The sequence below is a fragment of the Loxodonta africana genome, chromosome 17 (assembly GCF_030014295.1).
Source record: "Loxodonta africana isolate mLoxAfr1 chromosome 17, mLoxAfr1.hap2, whole genome shotgun sequence".
In the NCBI taxonomy this organism is placed as follows: Eukaryota; Metazoa; Chordata; class Mammalia; order Proboscidea; family Elephantidae; genus Loxodonta; species Loxodonta africana.
In genome coordinates this window covers 63,917,494-63,938,015 of record NC_087358.1, presented here as the reverse complement: position 1 = coordinate 63,938,015, position 20,522 = coordinate 63,917,494, and positions in this window count along the sequence as shown.

Genomic DNA, 20,522 nt, shown 5'->3' with positions numbered 1-20,522 from the left:
CACCTTAGAAACAAAAACATAAATATATTAAAAATCAAAGGATGGAAAAAAATATATCAAGCAAACAGCACCAAAAAAGAGCAGGAGTATCGATACCAATCTCAGATAAAATAGACTTTAAGGCAAAAATCTACCATAAAAGATAAGAAAGGACATTATATAATGATTAAAAGAGCAATCCACCATGAGGACATTACCACAATAAATATCTACGCACCCAATGACGGCTCCAAAACACATAAACTCTAACACTGAAAAGAAAAATTTACAGTTCCACAATAATTGTAGAAGATATCAACACACTACTGTCGGTAAAGGATAGAACATCTAGAAAGAAATTCAGCAAAGATACAGAAGATCTAAAGGCCATGATCAACCAACCTGACCTCACAGACATATATAGAACACTACAGCCAACAGCAGCAAAGCATACATTCTTTTCCAATGCACAGGAAACGTTCTCCAGAATAGACCACATCTTAGGCCACAAAGCAACCATCAGCAAAATCCAAAACGCTGAGATAATACAAAGCATCTTCTCTGATCACAATGCCATAAACGTAGAAATTAATAACAGGAAGAGAGAGAAAAAAAAATCAAATACATGGAAACTGAACAACACCTTGCTTAAAAGCCATTGGGTAATAGAAGAAATCAAAGATGTAGTCAAAACTTCCCTAGAACCAAACGGAGAATGAAAACACATCATACCAAAACCTTTGAGACACAGAAAGGCGACGCTGAGAGGTCAATTTACAGCAATAGATGCACACATCAAAAAAAGAAGAAAAGGACAAAATAAAATGTTAGCTATACAACTTGAACAAATAGAAAGAGAACAGCAAAAGAAGCCCACAGCCATCAGAAGAAAGGAAATAATAAAGATCAGAGTAGAAATAAATGAAATAGAGAATAGAAAAACAATAGAAAGAATCAACAAAACTAAAAGTTTGCTTCTTTGGAAGGATCAACAAAATCAAAAAAACACTGGCAAAATTGACAAAAGAAAAACAGAAGAGGAAGCAAATAACCCAAAAAAGAAATGAAATGAGGAACATTACAAAAGAACCAACTGAAATAAAAAGGATCATTACAGTACTATTAAAAATTGTACTCCAACAAATTTGAAACCTAGAGGAAATGGACAAATTTCAAGAAACACGCTACCTACCTAAACTAACATAAACTGAGGTAGAAAATCTGAGAAGATCCATAACAAGAGAAGAGACTGAAAAGGTAATTAAAAAAGAAAAAAAAAAAAAAACTCCCAACAAAAACAACAACAAAAGCCCTGGCCCAGATGGCTTCACTGGAGAATTCTACCAAACATTCAGAGATGAGCTCACACCAGTACTAATCAAACTATTTCAGAACATAGAAAAGGAAAGAGTACTTCCAAATTCATTCTAAGAAGCCAGCATAACCCTAATACAAAAACCAGGCAAAGATACTGTAAAAAAAGAAAATTACAGACCAATGTATTTCATGAATATAGATGCAAAACTTCTCCACAAAATTTTAGCCAATAGAATTCAGCATCATATTAAAAAACAAAAACAAAAAAACAACCAAGTTGGATTCATACCAGGTGTTCAAGGATGGTTCAACATTAAAATATCAATCAACATAATCTACCACATAAATAAACCAAAAGAATCACATGGTGATCTCAATTGATGCAAAAAAAGGCATTCAATAAAGTCCAGCACTCCTTCCTGATAAAGCTCTCAATAAAATAGGTATAGAAGGGAAATTCCTCAACATAAAAAAGGGCATCTAAACAAAAGCAACAGCAGGCATCGTTCTCAATGAAGACAGGCTGAAAACATTCACCCTGAGAACAAGAACAAGACAAGGATGCCCTTAATCACCACTCCTATTTAACATTGTGCTGGAAATCCTAGCTAGAGCAGTAAGGCAAGGAAAAGAAATAAAGGGCATTCAAATTGGTAAGGAAGATGTAAAACTATCCCTATTTGTGAATGTTATACTATACATAGAGAACCCAAAAGACTCCATGAGAAAACTACTGGAACTAATAGAAAGACTCAGCAGAGTCCCAGTCGAGTAGCAGTATACAAAATAAACATACAAAAATCAGTTGGATTCCTATATATCAATAAAGAGACATGTTTATTCAATCTGTATGTTGAGCAAATAATCTAAGAAGCTGGATTGAAGGAAGTCTCATTAACAACCTGCGATATGGAGATGACACAACCTTGCTTACTGAAAGTGAGGAGGACTCGAAGCACTTATTGGTAAAAATCAAAGACTACAGTTTTCAGCATGGATTACACCTCAACATAAAACAAAATCCTCACAACTGGACCAATAAGCAACATCGTGATAAATGGAGGAAAGATTGAATTTATCAAGGATTTCATTTTACTTGGATCCACAATACCCATGGAAGCAGCAGGCAAGAATCACACAATGCATTGCATTGGATAAATTTGCTGTAAAAGGCTTTTTTAAAGTGTTAAAAAGCAAAGATGCCACTTTACAGACTAAGGTGTACCAGACCCACACCATGGTATTTTCAATCTCATATGCACTCAGACGCTGGACAATGAATAAGGAAAACCAAAAAAGAATTGATGCCTTTGAGTTGTGGTGATGGCAGAGAATATTGAATATACTATGGACTGCCAAAAGAATGAACAAAACTGTCTTGGAAGAAGTACAGCCAGAATGCTCCTTAGAAGCAAGGATGACAAGACTTTGTCTCACATACTTTGGACATGCTATCAGGATGGACCAGTCCCTGGAGAAGGACATCATGCTTGGTAAAGGGGAAGGTCAGCAAAAAAAAAGGAAGACCCTCAAGGAGATGGATTGACACATGTCTGCAACAATGGGTTCAAGTACAACAATGATCATGAGGATGGTGCAGGACTGGGCAGTGTTTCATTCTGTTGTACATATATACATATGTACAACTTGCTATGAGTTGGAACTAACTCAATGGCACCTAACAACAACAACAATAAAAAGAACTATGAAAAGGAAATCAGGAAAGCAATACCATTTATAATAGCCCCCCCCCCCCAAAATAAAAAACTTAGAAATAAATCTATCCAGGGATGTAAAAGACCTATACAAAAAAAAAAAAACTACAAAACATTGCTGGAAGAAACCAAAGAGGGCTACGTAAATGGAAAAACATACCATATTTATGGATAGGTAGACTCAACATTGTGAAAATGCTGATTCTACCCAAAGCAATCTATAAATACAATGTAATCCCTACCCAAATACCAACACCATCCTTTAATGAGATGGAAAAACTGATCAACTTTACACGGAAAGGAAAGAGACCCTGGATAAATAAAGCATTATTGAAGAAGAACAAAGTAGGAGGCCTCAGACTACCTGAACTCAGAACCTACTATACAGCTATGGTAGTTGAAACAGACTGGTACTGGTACAAAGACAGACACATTGATCAATGGAATATAATTGAGAATACAGATGTAAATCCATCTGCCTACAGTCACCTGACCTTTGAAAAAGTCCCAAAATTTGTTAAATGGGAGAAAAGACAGTCTTTTTTAACAAATAGTTCTGGCAAAACTGGATGTCTATCTGCAAAAAAAAATGAAACAGCACCCATACTTCACACCATACACAAAAGCTAAATCAAAATGGATCAAAGATCTAAATATAAAACTAAAAACTATAAAGATCAGGGAAGAAAAAATAGGGTCAAGGCTAGAGGCCCTAATACACAGCATAAATAGGATATAAACCATAACTGAAAATATACAAACACCAGAAAAACTAGACAACTGGAATCTTCTAAAAATTAAACACTCATGCTCATCAAAAGACTTCACCAAAAGCATAAAAAGAGAACCTACAGACTGGGAGAAATTTTGGGCTACCACATATTCAACAAAGGTCTAATCTCTAAAATTTATAGGAAAATCCAACACCTCTACAACAAAAAGACAGATAATCCAATTAAAAAATGGGCAAAGGAAATGAACAGGCACTTCACCAAAGAAGACATTCAGGCAGCTAACAGACACATGAGGAAATGTTTATGATCATTAGCCATTAGAGAAATGCAAGTTAAAACTGCAATGAGATACTATCTTACCCTGACATTACTGGCATGAATTAAAAAAAAAAAAAAATGAAAACAAATGTTGGAAAGGCTGTGGGGAGACTGGAAATGTTATGGACTGCTGGTGGGAATACAAAATGGTACAACCGTTCTGGAAAACGATACGGTGCTTCCTTAGAAAGCTAGAAATAGAAATAACATGTGATATAGCAATCCCACTCCTAGGAACATAAAAAAAAAAAAAAAAAAAAGTTTTTTTTTTTTTTTATCCTACAGAAATAAGAGCCATCTCATGAAAAGATATATGCACACCCATGTTCACTGCAGCATTATTCACAATAGCAAAAAGATGGAAACAACCTAAGTGTCCATCAACAGATGAATGGATAAACAAACTGTGGTACATACACACAATGGAATACTATACAACAGTAGAGCACAATGATGAATCTTCAAAACACCTCACCACCTGGATGAATCTGGAGGGCATTATGGTCAGTGAAATAAGTCAATTACAAAAGGACAAATATGGTATGAGACCACTATTATAAAAACTAATGAAAAGATTTACACACAGAAAGAAACAATCCTTGATGGTTATGAGGGAGGGAAGTAGTAGGGAGGGAAAAACAATAGATAGTAGATAAGTGGTAACTTTGGTGAAGGGTAAGATGGTACACAATACTGGGGAAGCCAGTACAACTTGACCAAGGCAAAGTCATAGAAGCTTCATAGACACATCCAAACTCCCTTAGTAACCGAGTTACTGGGCTGAGGGCTGGGGACCATGGTCTCGGGGGACTTCTACCTCCATTGGCATAACATAGTTTACAAGGAAAATGTTCTACATTCTACTTTGGTGAGTAGCGCCTGGGGTCTTAAAAGCTCACGAGCAACCATCTAAGATGTCTACTGATCCCTTGCTGTCTGGAGCAAGGGAGAATGAAGAAAAACAAAGACACAAGGGAAAGATACTAAAGGATTCATGGACCACAACTACCACAGCCTCCACCAGATTGAGTCCAGCATAGCTAAATGGTGCCCAGCTACCACCACCTACTGCTGCAATGGGGATTACAATAGAAGGTCCCAGACAGAGTTGGAGAAAAATGTAGAACAAAATTCAAACTCACAAGAAAAAAAAAGACCAGATTTACTGGTCTGACAGAAAATGGAGGAACTCTAAGAGTATGGTCCCCGGATACCCTTTCAACTCAGTTCTGAAGTCACTGCTGAAGTTCACCCTTCAGACAAAGATAAGATAGGCTTATAAAAGAAATAATACACGTAGCTCAACCACGTATACAAGACTAAATGGGCATACCAGGCTGGGGGCAAGGACGAGAAGGCAGGAGGGGACAGGAAAGCTGAACGAATGGAAATGGGGAACCCAAGATCAAGAAGGGGAGAGTGTTGACACGTGGAGAGGTTGGCGACCAGTGTCACAAAACAATATGTGTATTGTTTAATGAGAAACTAATTTGCTCTGTAAGCTTTCCCTAAAGAACAATAAAAAAAAGACAAGTTAAAATGTAACTAATGTCTTTAAAATCCACCCATATGTGGACCTAAAAGAGCTAAACAAAACCTCAATGAGGCAGCAACTGAAAAGTTTTAACCACATTTTATTGAGGCCAAAGAATATATTTGCTAGTGGTGATGACTTGAAGCACTTACTGATGCAGATAAGTTACAACCTTCAGTATGGATTACGCCTGAACATGAAGAAAACGAAAATACTTACAACTGGATCAGTAAACAACGTCATGCTAAATGCTGACAAAATTGAAGTTGGCAGGTATTTTCATTCTTCTTGGATCAGCATTCAACGCCCCTGGAAGCAGCAGTCAAGAAATCAAACAACATATTTCACCGGGCGAATCTGCTGAAAAACAAAGATGTCATTTTGATAACATGCATAGGACCCAGGCAATGATATTTTCAGTAGCCTCATATGACTGTGAAAGCTTGACAATGAAAAAGGAAGGCTGAAAAAGAATTGGCACATTAGAATCGGGCTGGTGGTGAAGAATAGGGAATATACCATGGACTGCCAGAAGTACGAACAAATCTGTCTTGGAGAAAGTATAGCCAGAATGCTCCTTAAGATGGCCAGATTTATCTCACTTACTTCAGACATGTCATCAGGAGGAACCAATCACCGGAGAAAGACCTCATGCTTGGTAAAGTAGGGGGTCAGTGAAAAAGGAGACCCTAAGTGAGAAGGATTGATATAACAATGGGCTGAAACATACCAACAGTTGTGAGGATGATACAGGATCAGGCAAGGTTTCATTCTGTTAGCCGTAAGGTCACTATGAGTTGGAGCCAACTGAAAAGCACCTAACAACAAAATACAAAAAAAAAAAGAGAAAGAAAGAAATATTCGGGCATGGGGGATTTTGAAGAAGATCCTTGAAGTTTTACTTATCCTTTCTTCCAAATTCCACAACAGAGCAAAGAGAATTTTATTTTTCAAAGCACATGCTATAGGTATGTTTTAGCAGAGAAGCCATTAAAACAGAGTTGCTCCTTCCATGAAGTCTAGTGTCTCACAAGTCTTTTTAACAGCTAATAGGAACAGAAGCAAGTAGGTACGGAAATCAAGGTGATGGAGACAGTCACAACTAAAATTTATAGCTTTTGTAACTGCAAACACAGAAATGAAAAAATTGAAATGCTGTAGAGACATTACATCAGAAAAAAAGTTCCTAGCATGGGCCAGTTTTGAAGTGCTGGAGAAGCAGGAACGACACACAATCAAGTGGTAAAGGAAACAGAGGATATGGGCAAAACTAGGTGAGAAACATTTTCTTCTGTCACCAGTTCCTAAGTATAGTGGCCACTGTGGTTGACTTGCAACTATCCAGTCCACCTACTAGATAATCAGACCAGGCTAATTGTGGTAATCCCAATCCTCCTAGCAAAAGATTGGTCTAGGAGTGGGCCTATGACTCAGTGAGGGACAATCTGAGGGGAGGTTGCTGGGAAAGATTTTCTCACTCCTCTGAAGGAGGCAGAGGAAGAGATAGGCTCCCTTCCTCTATTGGGTAGTATCACGTCTGGATGTGGTGCCAGGAATATTGCAATAGCCGTGAGCCCATGGAGGAAGCCAGCTCAAGGAACCTATACTATACTCAGAAGATGGCAGAATAGATAGATGGAAAGAACTTCGGAATTTGATGACATCATTGAATTACTAAATTGATTAACCCTGAAGCCTCCCCTACCTCTGGACTTTCATTTATGTGAAACAAATAGGTTTCCTTATGTTTAACGAAAAAAAAACCCAGTGCCGTCGAGTCAATTCCGACCATAGCGACCCTACAGGGCAGAGTAGAACTGCCCCAAAGAGTTTCCAAGGAGCGCCTGGCGGATTTGAACTGCCAACCTCTTGGTTAGCAGCTGTAGCACTTAACCACTATGCCACCAGGGTTTCCTCCTCCTTATGTTTAAGCCAGTTTAAACCAGGATTTTCTGTTAACTATTAATGAAGAATATTCCAACTGATGTAATTAATTAGGGAGATTGAGGATTTCACTGGAGCTCTTGCATGTCTACATTCTAATTATGGTTTCCATAATGTGTCTTCATACTTAAGTTAAATGAGCCTACTTCCTTCCACAATTTGAGTTCTCCTCTTTTCAACTCTTAGTTCCCTTTCATAAATTCTAACTCAAGAATGCCTTCGTATATTACTTAGTAGAAAGATGCCTGAACTAATTGATTTTAAAGGTTTTTGCAACCAAGATTTTGGTGTTCAGAATGGGAAGATAAGTAAGCAGCAGAAATGACAGAATAATAAAAAATGCATCATGTAATCCCTTTGAGATCATGTAGCAAATGAGATAATAAAGAAGTCATAAACTAGCAAATTCTATATTCCTAAAGATATGATTAGAAAAAGAAATAGAATTTATAAAAAAATTTGTTTACTCTTCTCACCCTTCCACCACCTGGTTATGTTACCAACATAATGTGTTCTCCATCCTATATTGGCAATGGAGAGCAGAACATTTACTGTAGGTATCCACGTTTGTGTTGATGGGGTTAAGGAAACATAAGTATTAAAGAGTAAGTATGATTTCAGGATAAGTAAGCCAATATTTCTGAAGCTGAAAAATTGCATGTCTTTCAGAAAGATTATCTTTAGGTTGAAAGTCAGCTTTTTTTTTTTTTTAATGGGAAGAGTACCACTGCAATGAATGGCAGGTTTGAATAATAAGTGAAGTGAGATGGCCTATAAATGGGGTCTCCTACATCCTATGGGGTCCCTTTATATGAGTCCTCTGTCCTTTTTCCAGAAGTCTTTTCTCCTTAGTTTGATTCTAATTATAGCACACAAATATAAGAAAACAAAAGGGGAAATACAGTGGAGGAGACATTAATTCTTGCACCTAGCATTCTTAGGAATACATTCTTTCCTTTCATATTTATATAGCCTTTTCTGTAGAGTTTTTATATTTATAGGTTTCAGCCTGATTGTCTCTTACCTAAACCATTGCAACCTCTTGGCCTCTGTTACTCCCCACTTGAAATAAATCTCAGGCACCCATCCAAGTTGTCTTCTTTGCCCAGGCTCTCTCTGATTTATTATCCTCATGGCAGAATGATCCTTTAAAATATTTGCATAGTACATCATTTTCCATCATCTTACTTTCAGCCTTTCTCTATTCTTATATTTAAGATGTTATTTCTTTAAGCAGCAGTTGGACTTTGTTTTCTTATCCAGTTTGACAATTTTTAAACTTTGACTACAACATTTAGTTCACTTACATTTAATGTAATTATTGATATACTTTTTATTTAAACCTACCATAATATTTGCTTTCTATTTATTATTCCTGTTTTATGTTCTAGCTTATATCATTTCTTGCCTTCTTTTGGATTGATCTTACTGTTAATTCTATTCCAGTTTTTCCCCTCCGCTAGCTTCCAAAACAAACAAAAAAAACCACCAAACCCATTGCCGTCAAATCTATTCCTACTTATAGCTACCCTATAGGATAGAGTAGAACTTCCCCATAGAGTTTCCAAGGAGCAGCTGATGGATTTGAACTGTCAACCTTTTTGGTTAGCAGCTGAGCTCTTAACCACTGGGTCGCCAGGGCTCCTTCTACTAGCTTAAAAAAAGCTATATATTCTTTTACTGCAGAGATTACAATATTATCAAGGTCTAATATTAGTTGGTACTTTTTTCCTTTTCCCAGACAATACAAAAGCCTTAGAAACTTTAAACTCTCTCCTCCTCTTGAGGTATGTGCCATTTTTGCTGTATTTTAATTCTATACTTATTGAAAACCCCACAGGTCATTATTATTTTATACAGTCAATATTTATTTAGATTTATGCACATATTTACTCTTCTTATTGCTCTTCATTCTCTCTTGCATCTCTAGGTTTCTATCTGGAATCATTTTCTTTCTGTCTAAACAACACCCTTTAGTGTTTTCTTTACTATGAGTCTGATAATGATGAATTATCTCAGTTTTTGTTTGCATGAATGTTTATTTCTGCTTTGTTTATTTCTTGAAGGATGTTTTCACTGAGTATAGGATTCTAGTTGGCAGTTATTTTCCTTCAGAATTTTGAATTTATTATTCCATTTTCTTCTGGCTTCCACTGATTCCATTAAGAAGCTAGCTGTCAGCATAATTTTTATTGATTTGAAGGTAATCTCTTTTTTCCCCAGATCATCTTAAAATTTTTTTTTTTTTTTGGTTTTGGAGAAATTTTACTATGATTTATATAGGCATGGTATTCTTTTATTTACCCTGTTTAGGTTGATAGGAATCCTTGAACCTGTAACTTGATATCTTTTATAAGTTTTAGAAAGTTTCTAACCATTGTCTCTTCAAATATATATATAGTTTCTGTTCCATTCACTCTCTTTCCTTTCCTGTTGGTATTTCAATTACACGTGTATTGGGCCTTCTTACTGTATCTTCTAGCTATTTTACCAACTATTCTGTGTTTTCCATCCTCTTCTCACTCTCTAGGTTTCATTGGGTTTGTTTAGCCTTCATTGTGGATGAAGCCACTGCTCTACCTTCCAGTTCACCGGTTCTGTCTTTACCTTTGTTTAGTCTGCTGTTAAACTTTTCATTGCATTATTAATTTTGGTTATTGTATTTTTCAATCCTATAATTTTTATCTGGTTCATTTTTAAGTTTTCATATCCCTGTCAAGATCTCAGTCTTGTCTTTTATTATTTTGATATATTAAAGATAGTTTTTTTTAAATCTGTGCCTGATGGAGCCCCAGTGATTCTATTTCTATTGTTTCTTGTTTGTCTACGTATTTTTGTTTATCCATGTTGTCAAGTCCCTCCTGTGTACTTAGCTATTTTGGGTGCCAGACATTGTATAGGAAAATTTGTAGAAATAATTTGAGGTCTAGGATAATGTTATATTGCTCCAGAGAGAATATACATTTGCTTTTATAGCAGCAAGGGGCTCTAGTAATTCAATTTTATTAAGGTAATTTGAAGCTAGAATTTAGTCCCTGTGAAGTAAGTTGACCCCTGGTTTATCCTTACTACAAGGGTATAGCCTACTGAATATTGACCCAAGGCATGGATGGTTTAGCAGGTTCATCCCCAATTCCTTTTTAATTTCCATTTTTGTTGATCAGCTCAAGCCTATCAAAAGTATTACTTAGCTTATCAATCTCTCAGTCTTTTTTGCTTTTTTTCTGAATTGGTAAATGGCCCTTGAAGAAAAGTGGCCTCAAATACAATGTGCACTTCTGCGGGTTTTCCTCTTCTTCTGAATCTTGATAGTATATTTCTCCATGACTTGTTAGCTCTCTAATGCATCTAAGGATTTTTTTTTTTTTACAGTTTGTCCAGCTTTGTTCATTGTTATCAATGGCAATGCTGGTCCAAGTTACTTGGGCTACCATACCAGAAGTTAAAAACCTTAATTTTAAAGATACGAGCCAAACTATGCCATTACACTGCTCAAAACTCTCCACATACAGAATAAAATTCAATATCTTTACAATAGTCCACAAGATTCTGTGAGATCTGGCTCCAGGCTACTTCTCCAATTTTATATTCCAGAAATCCTTTCTATTTCACTTCACTCCAGCCACACCGGCTCTGTACTAGTTTTCGTGCACACCAATTGGGCTCCACATCATGGCCTTTGCACTTACAGTTCCCTCTGTTTGGAACCCTCAACCCCTGGACACCGACATGACTTTCCATTCCTTCCTTCAAATATCTGCACAAATGTCGTATCATGAGAGGTATTTTCTCCAGCCACCCTATATTAAAATAGTAGCTACACACCCCATCACTTTCTAATCTTCTTATTCTGCTTTATTTTATTTAAGACACTTTTCACTAACTGAGGCTCTTTTCACATGATTATTTGCCATTCATATATCTTCCTTAGTGAGGTGTCTGTTCAGATCTTTTGCATATTTTTCAAAGTTGTTTTTTTTTTCTTATTGTTGAACTTCAAGAGTTGTTTGTATATTTTGGATACAAGTCTTTTATCAGATATATGTTTTAGAAATATTTTTCTCCCAGTCTATGGCTTATCTTGTCATTCTCTTAACAGTGGTTTTCACAAAGCAGAAGTTTTTAATTGTAATGAAGTCCAATTTTTCCATTTTTTCTTTAATGGATCATGCTTTTGCTGTTGCATCTAAAAACTGACTGTCAAACTCAAGGTCACCTAGATTTTCTCCTACATTTCCTGTGGTGCAGTGGGTAAGTGCTTGACTGCTAATTGAGAGGTTGGGAGTTTGAGCCCAGCAGCTGCTGTGCAGGGGAAAGATGTGGCAGTCTGCTTCCATAAAGATTACAGCCTTGGAAACCCTATGGGGCAGTTTTACTCTGTCCTATAGGATCACTATGAGTCGGAATCGACTCAACAGTAATGGGTTTGGTTTGGTTCCTTCTAGAAGTTTTATAGTTTTCCAATTTTCATTTAGGCATATGATCAACTTTTAGTTAAGTTTTGTGGTAGGTTTAATGTTTATGCCTATTGCACTATCTTTGTTCCTTTGCCAAATGTCAGTTCTTTCTTTCCTTCCTTCCTTCTTTCCTTTCTTTCTTTTGTGCTAGTGTCAATGGTAGTGTGATGGTTAAGGTTGTGTGTCAACTTGGCTGGGCCATGATTTTCAGGGGTTTAGCAGTTATGATGCAGGTTGGTGACTATGTAATGATGTAATCGCTTCCATAATGAGATCTGATATGATGTAATCATCTCCATGGTGAGATCTGCTATGAACAGCCATACAGTTGAAAGGAGGTTTCCTTGGGGGTGTGGCCTGCATCCAATATATCTGGCCTTTCTGGCAAAGCTTGCAAGCTTTTGCTCACTCTGGATCCTGCAGCTGGCTCCTGTTCATCTGACCTCCAGTTCTTGAAACCCGAGCTAGCAGCTTACCTGCCAATCTTGGGATTCACCAGCCTCCACAGCCTGTGAGCCAGTAGCCTGCTGTCTGAAATTCCAATCTTTGGTTTGCCAGCCCCTGCAGTTATATGAATCAGGAGAAGCCTCCACCTAACCCACGGACTTGGGACTTTCCAGCCTTTACAACTGCATGAGCCATATCCTTGATATAAATCTCTCTCTCTCTATATATATGCTTCATATGTTTTGCTTCCCTAGAGAAACCAGCCAAAGACAGGTAGCATGTTTTTAATTTCAAATTCCAATTAGTCATTGCTTGAATATAGAAAAGCCATTAATTTTTGTATATTAATCTTGTATCCTGCGACCTTGCTGTAACTGATTCCAAGAAGTTTTTTTGGCAATTCTTTGAGACTTTCTATTTAGACAATCATGTTGCTTGTAAACAAAGACAGTTTTATTTCTTTCTCCCCAGTCTATATCCCTTTTATTTCTTTTTCTTGTATTATTGAACTATCTAGGACTTCAAGGATAGTGTTGAATAGAAATGGTGAGAGAGGACATCCTTGCCTTCTCCCCCATCTTAGGGAGAAAGCATCCTGTTTGTCACCCTTGTCTGATTTTTGTTATTATTTTTTGTTTGTTTTAGTTGCCCAGATTTCATTTCACCTTTCTTCATTAATAGCAACCCCATTTACTTTCTGGAATTATGATTCCCTTTTGGATACCATTGGATGTGACTATTATTTAGGAGCCCTTTTCTCCCCTAGTCAAAGAAAGAGGGCTTGACCCTAACTAAGCCAATCAAATGCTCTCTTCCTGGAATTTGAAACATTCATTCTAGATGTTGTTGAGAAGTTCTCTACACATCTCTAGGAACAAACATAGTCAGACTTTAGGTAGCAGACGGTTTTCAAAAAATGAGGGCAATATCCTTTTTCAAGGATATGCTACTGTAGGACTGAAATTACAAAATTGAGTGCTGAAAAGAGAACATGCTCCCTATGAAGCAGAGGTTCACCTTTGTTTTAACTATGAAAAATCTTTGTTTCTTTGATAATTTCACATCTATGGCATGACAAATGGATTTTCAATTAAAATTAAACTCTTTCAACTTGGCTAATCCCTCCCCTCACTCCCACCTCTGACCTTGCCCCTGGTATTCTTTCTTTTCACCGCCAAGGATTAAATTCTCTGTGAAAGCCTCGAAGGCAATAGACATCTGTACTGGAAATGAAATAGAAAACTGTCCAAAAAGAGAAAAGAAATCTCAAAGCTTAAATGAGAAAATAATTGGACTCTTTATATTGGAAAAAAGCTGATTTAAAACAGAGTTTTTAATTTACTTTTTTGTCATAAAAAGAATCACCATTTATGTTGAACAAGAAACTGTTACTCTTCTACTTTGCCAAAGATGCTAAATTGTTACATGTTTTAAATACCAAACAAACATCTCTATGGAGAAGTGGATTGCTGTCAGTATCTGGCATGCTCAGGAACCCTAAGTGATCTCATATCTAAACTCATCTTCACATACCAGATTCATCACATAATAGAGTAATAAACAGGATTTAATCAAATGCTTAATTTTTAAAAAAGGCAATGCATCTGTGATTTAACTAAACTAAAAAAAAAAAACTTTTTTCACCACATCGTGGGAACAGAATGGCTCTTTGCCCTTACGTAGGCCACAAAGTGCAGTACTCTAAGCTGCCTCATTAAGTGTAAGATACCACTGTTTGGACAGACGACTCTTCTTCATACGTGCATCCCAGATCAGCAAAACAACCCAGTTACGCCAGTTTTGTGTTGATGGGTGAGTGATTCAAGACAGAAAGCTGAATTGTAGTCCAGACCTAATCCTGCCTGGGCTGCTGGTTTTATGTGGTCATATCTTGGTGGTCAGAAGACTACTTCACCTCCCCTATAGTAGCATGAATCCTTTGCTCCCTCCTCAACTCACATACATAAAAGGTACCTTGTTGTTAGCAAAATGCAAACATCAGGTGTAATGGGCACAGATTCAGAGGACCCGAAGGTATATATAAATATTGTAGCTCTTGCCTGAATACAGCCAGAATGATTCTTAGCAGGGATGGTGAGGCTTCATCTTGCTTACTTTGGACATATCATCAGGAGGGACCAATCGTTGGAGAAGGACATCATTCTTGGTAAAGAAGGGGAACAATAAAAAAAGAGGAAGACCCTCAGTAGATGGATTGACACAGTGGCTGTAACAATGGGCTCAAAAATATCAACAATTGTGAGGATAGTGCAGGACCAGGCAATGTTTCATTTTATTATACGTAAGGTCACTATGAGTCAGAGCCAACCTGGTGCAGCTAACAACAATAACAACTATTACCTCGTTATTTTCTCAGCCCCTAATATCTTCACCCTTATATATGAATTCTTTTACAGTAGTGTATATTCTGGCAATTAGTGTGTGGAGTCACAGATTGTATCAAATTAAATCAATTGCCAGTTTAGACATGATGACAAGAGGATTGTATAAGAGTAGTGTATTATCAGAACTATATCATCTTAACTTTGGTTGGCTGTTCAGTCTACTAATCCAATAATTCTTGAGGAAACTGAGACTGGATTTGGGGGAATATGATACAATGAATAAGAACTGAGCTTCGGACCTTAGCTCTTGTAAAATAGTCCCTTGAAAATATCTTTTCTTTATGTTTATTTGCCATGGGAAATGACATCAATTTTCACTCAGTGAGAGAAAATTTAGCTTAGGGGAAAATCGCAAAGGTCACAGTGTCACGTGTCCAAAATGGTTAGATGACCCTTAAATAAAAAAATATCCTAAAGGTCCTTTGCTTTTCTTATAATTGCTAGGTTTCTATTCTATTAAAAAAGTGACCAGAAAAGTCATCCTACGAAATGACTCTTTAGTATTTGATGAATGATTCAATCTTATGGGTTTATGTGGTCACATCAGTCATGCTTCTTAGTTAAGATGGCATATGTTCACATGGGATAGTCATTAAGTAAACCTTTCAAGATGACCAGACAGTTCAGTTCCTCTGTCACATTTCCCAGAAAGAAGAATAATGGATAAAGCCCGCAGAGGTAAATGAAAACCATATACACATAGCCTCGCTAACCTAAAAAGGCAACATAATTTAGTGATAAAGGACCACATTTTAAGTGACAATGTGCATAGGAGAGATTTATTTCTAAACCCTCATGGTATTTGAATGAGATGTTGTTGTTTTTGTTGTTGTTGGTTGCCTTCAAGTCAATTCCAACTCATGGTGACCCCATGTGTGTCAGAGTAGAATTGTCCTCCATAGGGTTTTGAATGGCTGATTTTTCAGAAGTAGATCACCAGGCCTTTCTTCCAAGGCACCTCTGGATTGATTCTAGCCTCCAACCGCAGCCAAGCACATAACCGTTGCACCACTCCTTTACTAATATAAACCAAAAGCCAAACCCATTGCTGTCAAGTCAATTCTGACTCATAGTGACCCGATAGGACAGGGTAGAACTGCCCCTTAGAGTTTCCAAGGAGCAGCTGAAGGATTCAAACTGCCAACTTTTTGGCCCTTAATGATTGGGAAGATTGGGGCAAAGGGATACTGGAAATATATCAGATATTATACTATTAATCTGAATGAAAAGATCAGAACTGCTCAAACATCCTACTTCAAGGCTGGAGAGTGAATTGGGTAGTTTAGGTACTGGATATTCAGTTTCCCTCTGGATTTAGATGCTATCTTCAGTCCACTCCAAATGACATAACACTGTTTTAACCGCAGACTTAGAGAGCTCACAAACACAAGGAGTCGTGGTCTCTCCTCAGTGAAATCAGACCATCAGACCTCTCCCTTGGATTCCTCCTCCCAGCCACACACTCCTGCGCCCCCTGGCCTCCACATAGACCTACTGGCTGCCCGTAAGAGTCAACTGCCTGAGGACAGGGCTGTCAACGGAGATCTTCCCGTGGAAAGACACACCTAGCAGCAGAAGCCCTTCAGCAATATTGTCCGTTTGGCCTCAGTTCTGGCTTTTGGCTCTGACCTAGGTCTGGTAAAAGATAATGCATACCCACTGTAGAAATCATGAAAACTATAAGAAAGTGTTTTAAAAAATCACTCATAATCTCATCACCCAGGGTAACGGTATAGTAAAAAAAAAAAATCTTATCTAAATAAAAGATGTAATTTTTTTTGTAAGTTAGGGTCGCACTGTACATACATTTTGGAATCCTGCTTTACGTCTCTTGTCTCTTTTTACTTAACTTTGTATTGTGAGCATTTCTCTATGACTTAAAAACATCCTTTGAAATCATCTTTCACATCTATTCTATTTTTTTTTTTAAATAGTGACTTCAGAAATCAAGGAGAGTCTGCAAAACTAATGGGGAAAACATGAACAATCTAAAAATTGAAGATGGAAGAGTGATCATTTAAGCGACCAATTTGTAATCTGCAAATCCTAAAGGTTATGAGAAGGACTCCGGGTGACACCAGCTGTTTGGGATCAGTTGCTAACCTAAATGCTGGTGTTTCAAACCCACAAAGTGGCTTAGTGGAAGAAGGGCCTGGCTAACTGCTTCCATAAAGATTACAGTCAAGAAAACCCTGTGGAGCAGTTCTGCTCAGTCACATGGGGTCACCATGAGCCGGTGGCCGCCTCATGGCAGCTAATAGCAACAACAAAGTTTATGAAGGGAATGTTCAAAGAAAAAAATCAGACACTAGTACAAGACCAATGATGCAACTTTGATAAATTCATAAAATAATGAAAAGGTAATTGTTAGCAGAGTTATAATATATAATGTTTAAAAACCAAGAAAACAATTGATATTGTGTAGTATGAAATTATACTGCTAAAGTTAACTTATGTATTTTACAAAATAATAGAAACAAAATCCTTACCTTTTTTTTAAAGACACCTAGAGAAAATATGCACAGAGCAGCTCATGAACCGTAAGTAAGAGTAATAGTCTTAATAGGGCATTGCAGGTGCTGACGTTAGAGTCTCAGGTACCAGCTTTACTCAAGACTTAGGAAAAGTAAGCAGTATGTTAATGGGACAGCTGTCTGTCCTATAGGGTCGCTATGAGTCAGAATTGACTCGACAGCAGTGGGTGGGTGGGTCCAAGGTTTAGACTCTCCTTCCTTCCCCCCCCAAAACAAAGGTTATTCATAAGGACATGGAAACAACGGAGTAGGTATTTTACCTCTAACAAAGTATTTTGTGTTGATAGGAAATTGGATCCTGATACTCCCACCCCCTCCCTTTGCTTCAGAGCTGTCACCCACTTCCCAGTTACAGCCCCTGGGGAGGGACTTCACCCTGTAAATTCATTGTGACCCTGGTGAGAGCTAGGAGGAAGGTGCTAAGATACAGGTGCTGAGAGAAGACTGTGGCTTACTGAAAGACAGTGGGCTATGGAGTCAGACAGAAGCTGCATCCCGATCCAAGTATTGTCACTTCTGGTTGTGTCACCTGGCCAAGTGACCCAAACTCTCTGGAGTTCCCTTTCCCCACTTACAAAGCTGAGGCAATAAAACCTGCTTCTCACACTAGCAAATGTTACATCAAAGTTGGTTATTATTTTTTTTACATACAACCAAACATTCACCAATTCAACAATTTCCACATGTACAGTTCAGTGACTTTGATTATATTCTTCCTTTTGTGCAGACATTATTGCTGTCCTTCTCCAAATTTCTCTGCCACATTAACATAAACTCCATGCCCCCTAAGCAAAAAAGCCCTGTTTCCCCCTCCTTCCCACCTCTGATAACCACTAATAATTTTGGTTTTATACATTTGCTTATCTCATAAGTGAGATCATACAGCATTTGTCTTTTTGTGACTGACAGGCATCAGGACGTCATCTTTATGATTTCAGATATCTCTTTTTGACCATGGAACTGCAGGTTATTTCAAGAGTGGTTCTGGTTTCTTGCTCTTGTCTGTTTCATCTTTCTCACTATTCCACGGGACTTGTGCTATGATGAGCCAGGCAGGTTCCTTCCATCCCAGGACTTGTCATTTGTGGTTTAACACAGCTCATAGGTGGCACCGGTAATACTCTAAACATTCATTAAACAGAAATGTCCTCAATCAACTTTTTAGTGGCAGCCTAATATGTGCTAAGCACTGTGCCTCATGATATGGCTAGAAATGAATAAATTCTGGCTAGACATGAAAGTCAGGGAGAAAATTGCCCAAATACATTTAGGAAAAAAACAAACAAGCTAGTTGTTGTCGAGTTGATTCTGACTCATGGCGACCCCACGTTTGTCATGGCAGAATCGTGCTCCATAGGATTTTTAATGGCTGTGATCATTTGAAAGTAGATCACCAGGCCTTTCTTCTGAGGTATCTCTAGGTGGATTTGAACTTCCAACCTTTCATTTAGTAGCTGAGTGCTTAGGTACACCCAGAAGACTTAGGCAAATATTATGTATTAAAAAAACGTATAAAAGATGGGGCTAATAATTTCCAGAATTCATGATGTAACACAGGTTAACAAGAATGTTGGTTTAATTTCAAGAAGCTTTCTAGTAGGGAAAGAATACGAATGAAGAAATTGGAAAGGCAAAGTGGAGTAGCAGTCAGGCAACTTTATTTTCAGGCCATGAATTAGCTATACAATTTTGAATTAGACATTTAATTTTTCTGGACTTCAGTTTCTTTACCTGTAAAACAGAATTCAAGAGTTACAAACTAAAAACAACAGTCTCCTAAAGAACTCATGAGCTCCCCAGAGGCACCGAATTACTCGGCTGAGGGCTGGGGACCATGGTCTCAGGGAACATCCAGCTCAATTGACATAACATAGTTTATAAAGAAAATGTTTTACATCCGATTATGGTAGTAGCGTCTGGGGTCTTAAAAGCCTTTGAGCAGCCATCCAAGGTACATCTACTGGTCCCATGCCAGCTAGAGCAAAGCAGAATGAAGAAAACCAAAGACACAAGGGAAAGATTAGTCCAAAGTGTTAATGGACCACAACTACCACAACCTCCGCCAGACTGAGCCCAGAACAGCTAGATGGTGCTTGGCTACCACCACCAACTGCTCTGACACAGATCACAATAGAGGGTCCTAGACAGAGCGGGAGACAAATGTAGAACAAAATTCAAATTCACACACACAAAAAAGATCAAGCTTGCTGATCTGACAGAGACTGGAGAAACCCAAAGAGTATGGCCCCTGGACACCTTTTTAACTCATTACTGAAGTCACTCCTGAGGCTCACCCTTCAGCCAAAGATTAGACAGGGCTCAGTGGTTAAGAGTTTGGCTGCTAACCGAAAAGGTTGGCAGTTCGAATTCACTAGCCACTCTTTGGAAACCCTATGGGCAGATCTACTCTGTCCTATAGGGTCGCTATGAGTTGGAAATGACTGGACAGCAACAGGTTTATAGTGCCAACAGTAACACACATGAGGAATGGGCTTCATACCTCAACCATGTACAAGAAACTAAATGGGCACATCAGCCCAAAAGCAAAAGCAAGAAGGCAGGAAGGGACAGGAAAGTGGGACGAATGGAAATAGGGAAACCGGGGTAGAGAAGGCGAGAGTGTTGACACTTCACAGAGTTGGCAACCAATGTCACAAAGTAATTTGTGTATTAATTATTTAATGACAAAGTAATTTGCTCCGTAAACGTTCACTTAAAACACAATTAAAAAAAAAAAAAAAGTAACTCATGGGTTCAAGAGGAAATTTCAAGGGAAATTATCCATTTTTTTTTTTCACTTTTACCCTTTTCTTGTCTAAAACTATTTTTATCATGGCTTTATTACTTTTACAACAGAAATAATAATAATCGGAACAAGAGTATGGTTAAAAACAAAACAGCCTATATGCTTCACACCTTCCACGCAGTCTTTTGACGTCATGTGAAATGCATACAAATAAGCAAATGACAGGGTGTAAATTGCAGTGTGGATCCTGAGCCAGCAGCTTGGGTGTTCTTCATAGCAGGACCTGGGTGGGTTCTCCATTTTCCCATTTTTCCCTGCCACCTGTGGAGCTAGAGAGGTTTTTTTTTTTTTACTTTTTTAAAATTGTACTTTGTACTATAAGTGAAAGTTTA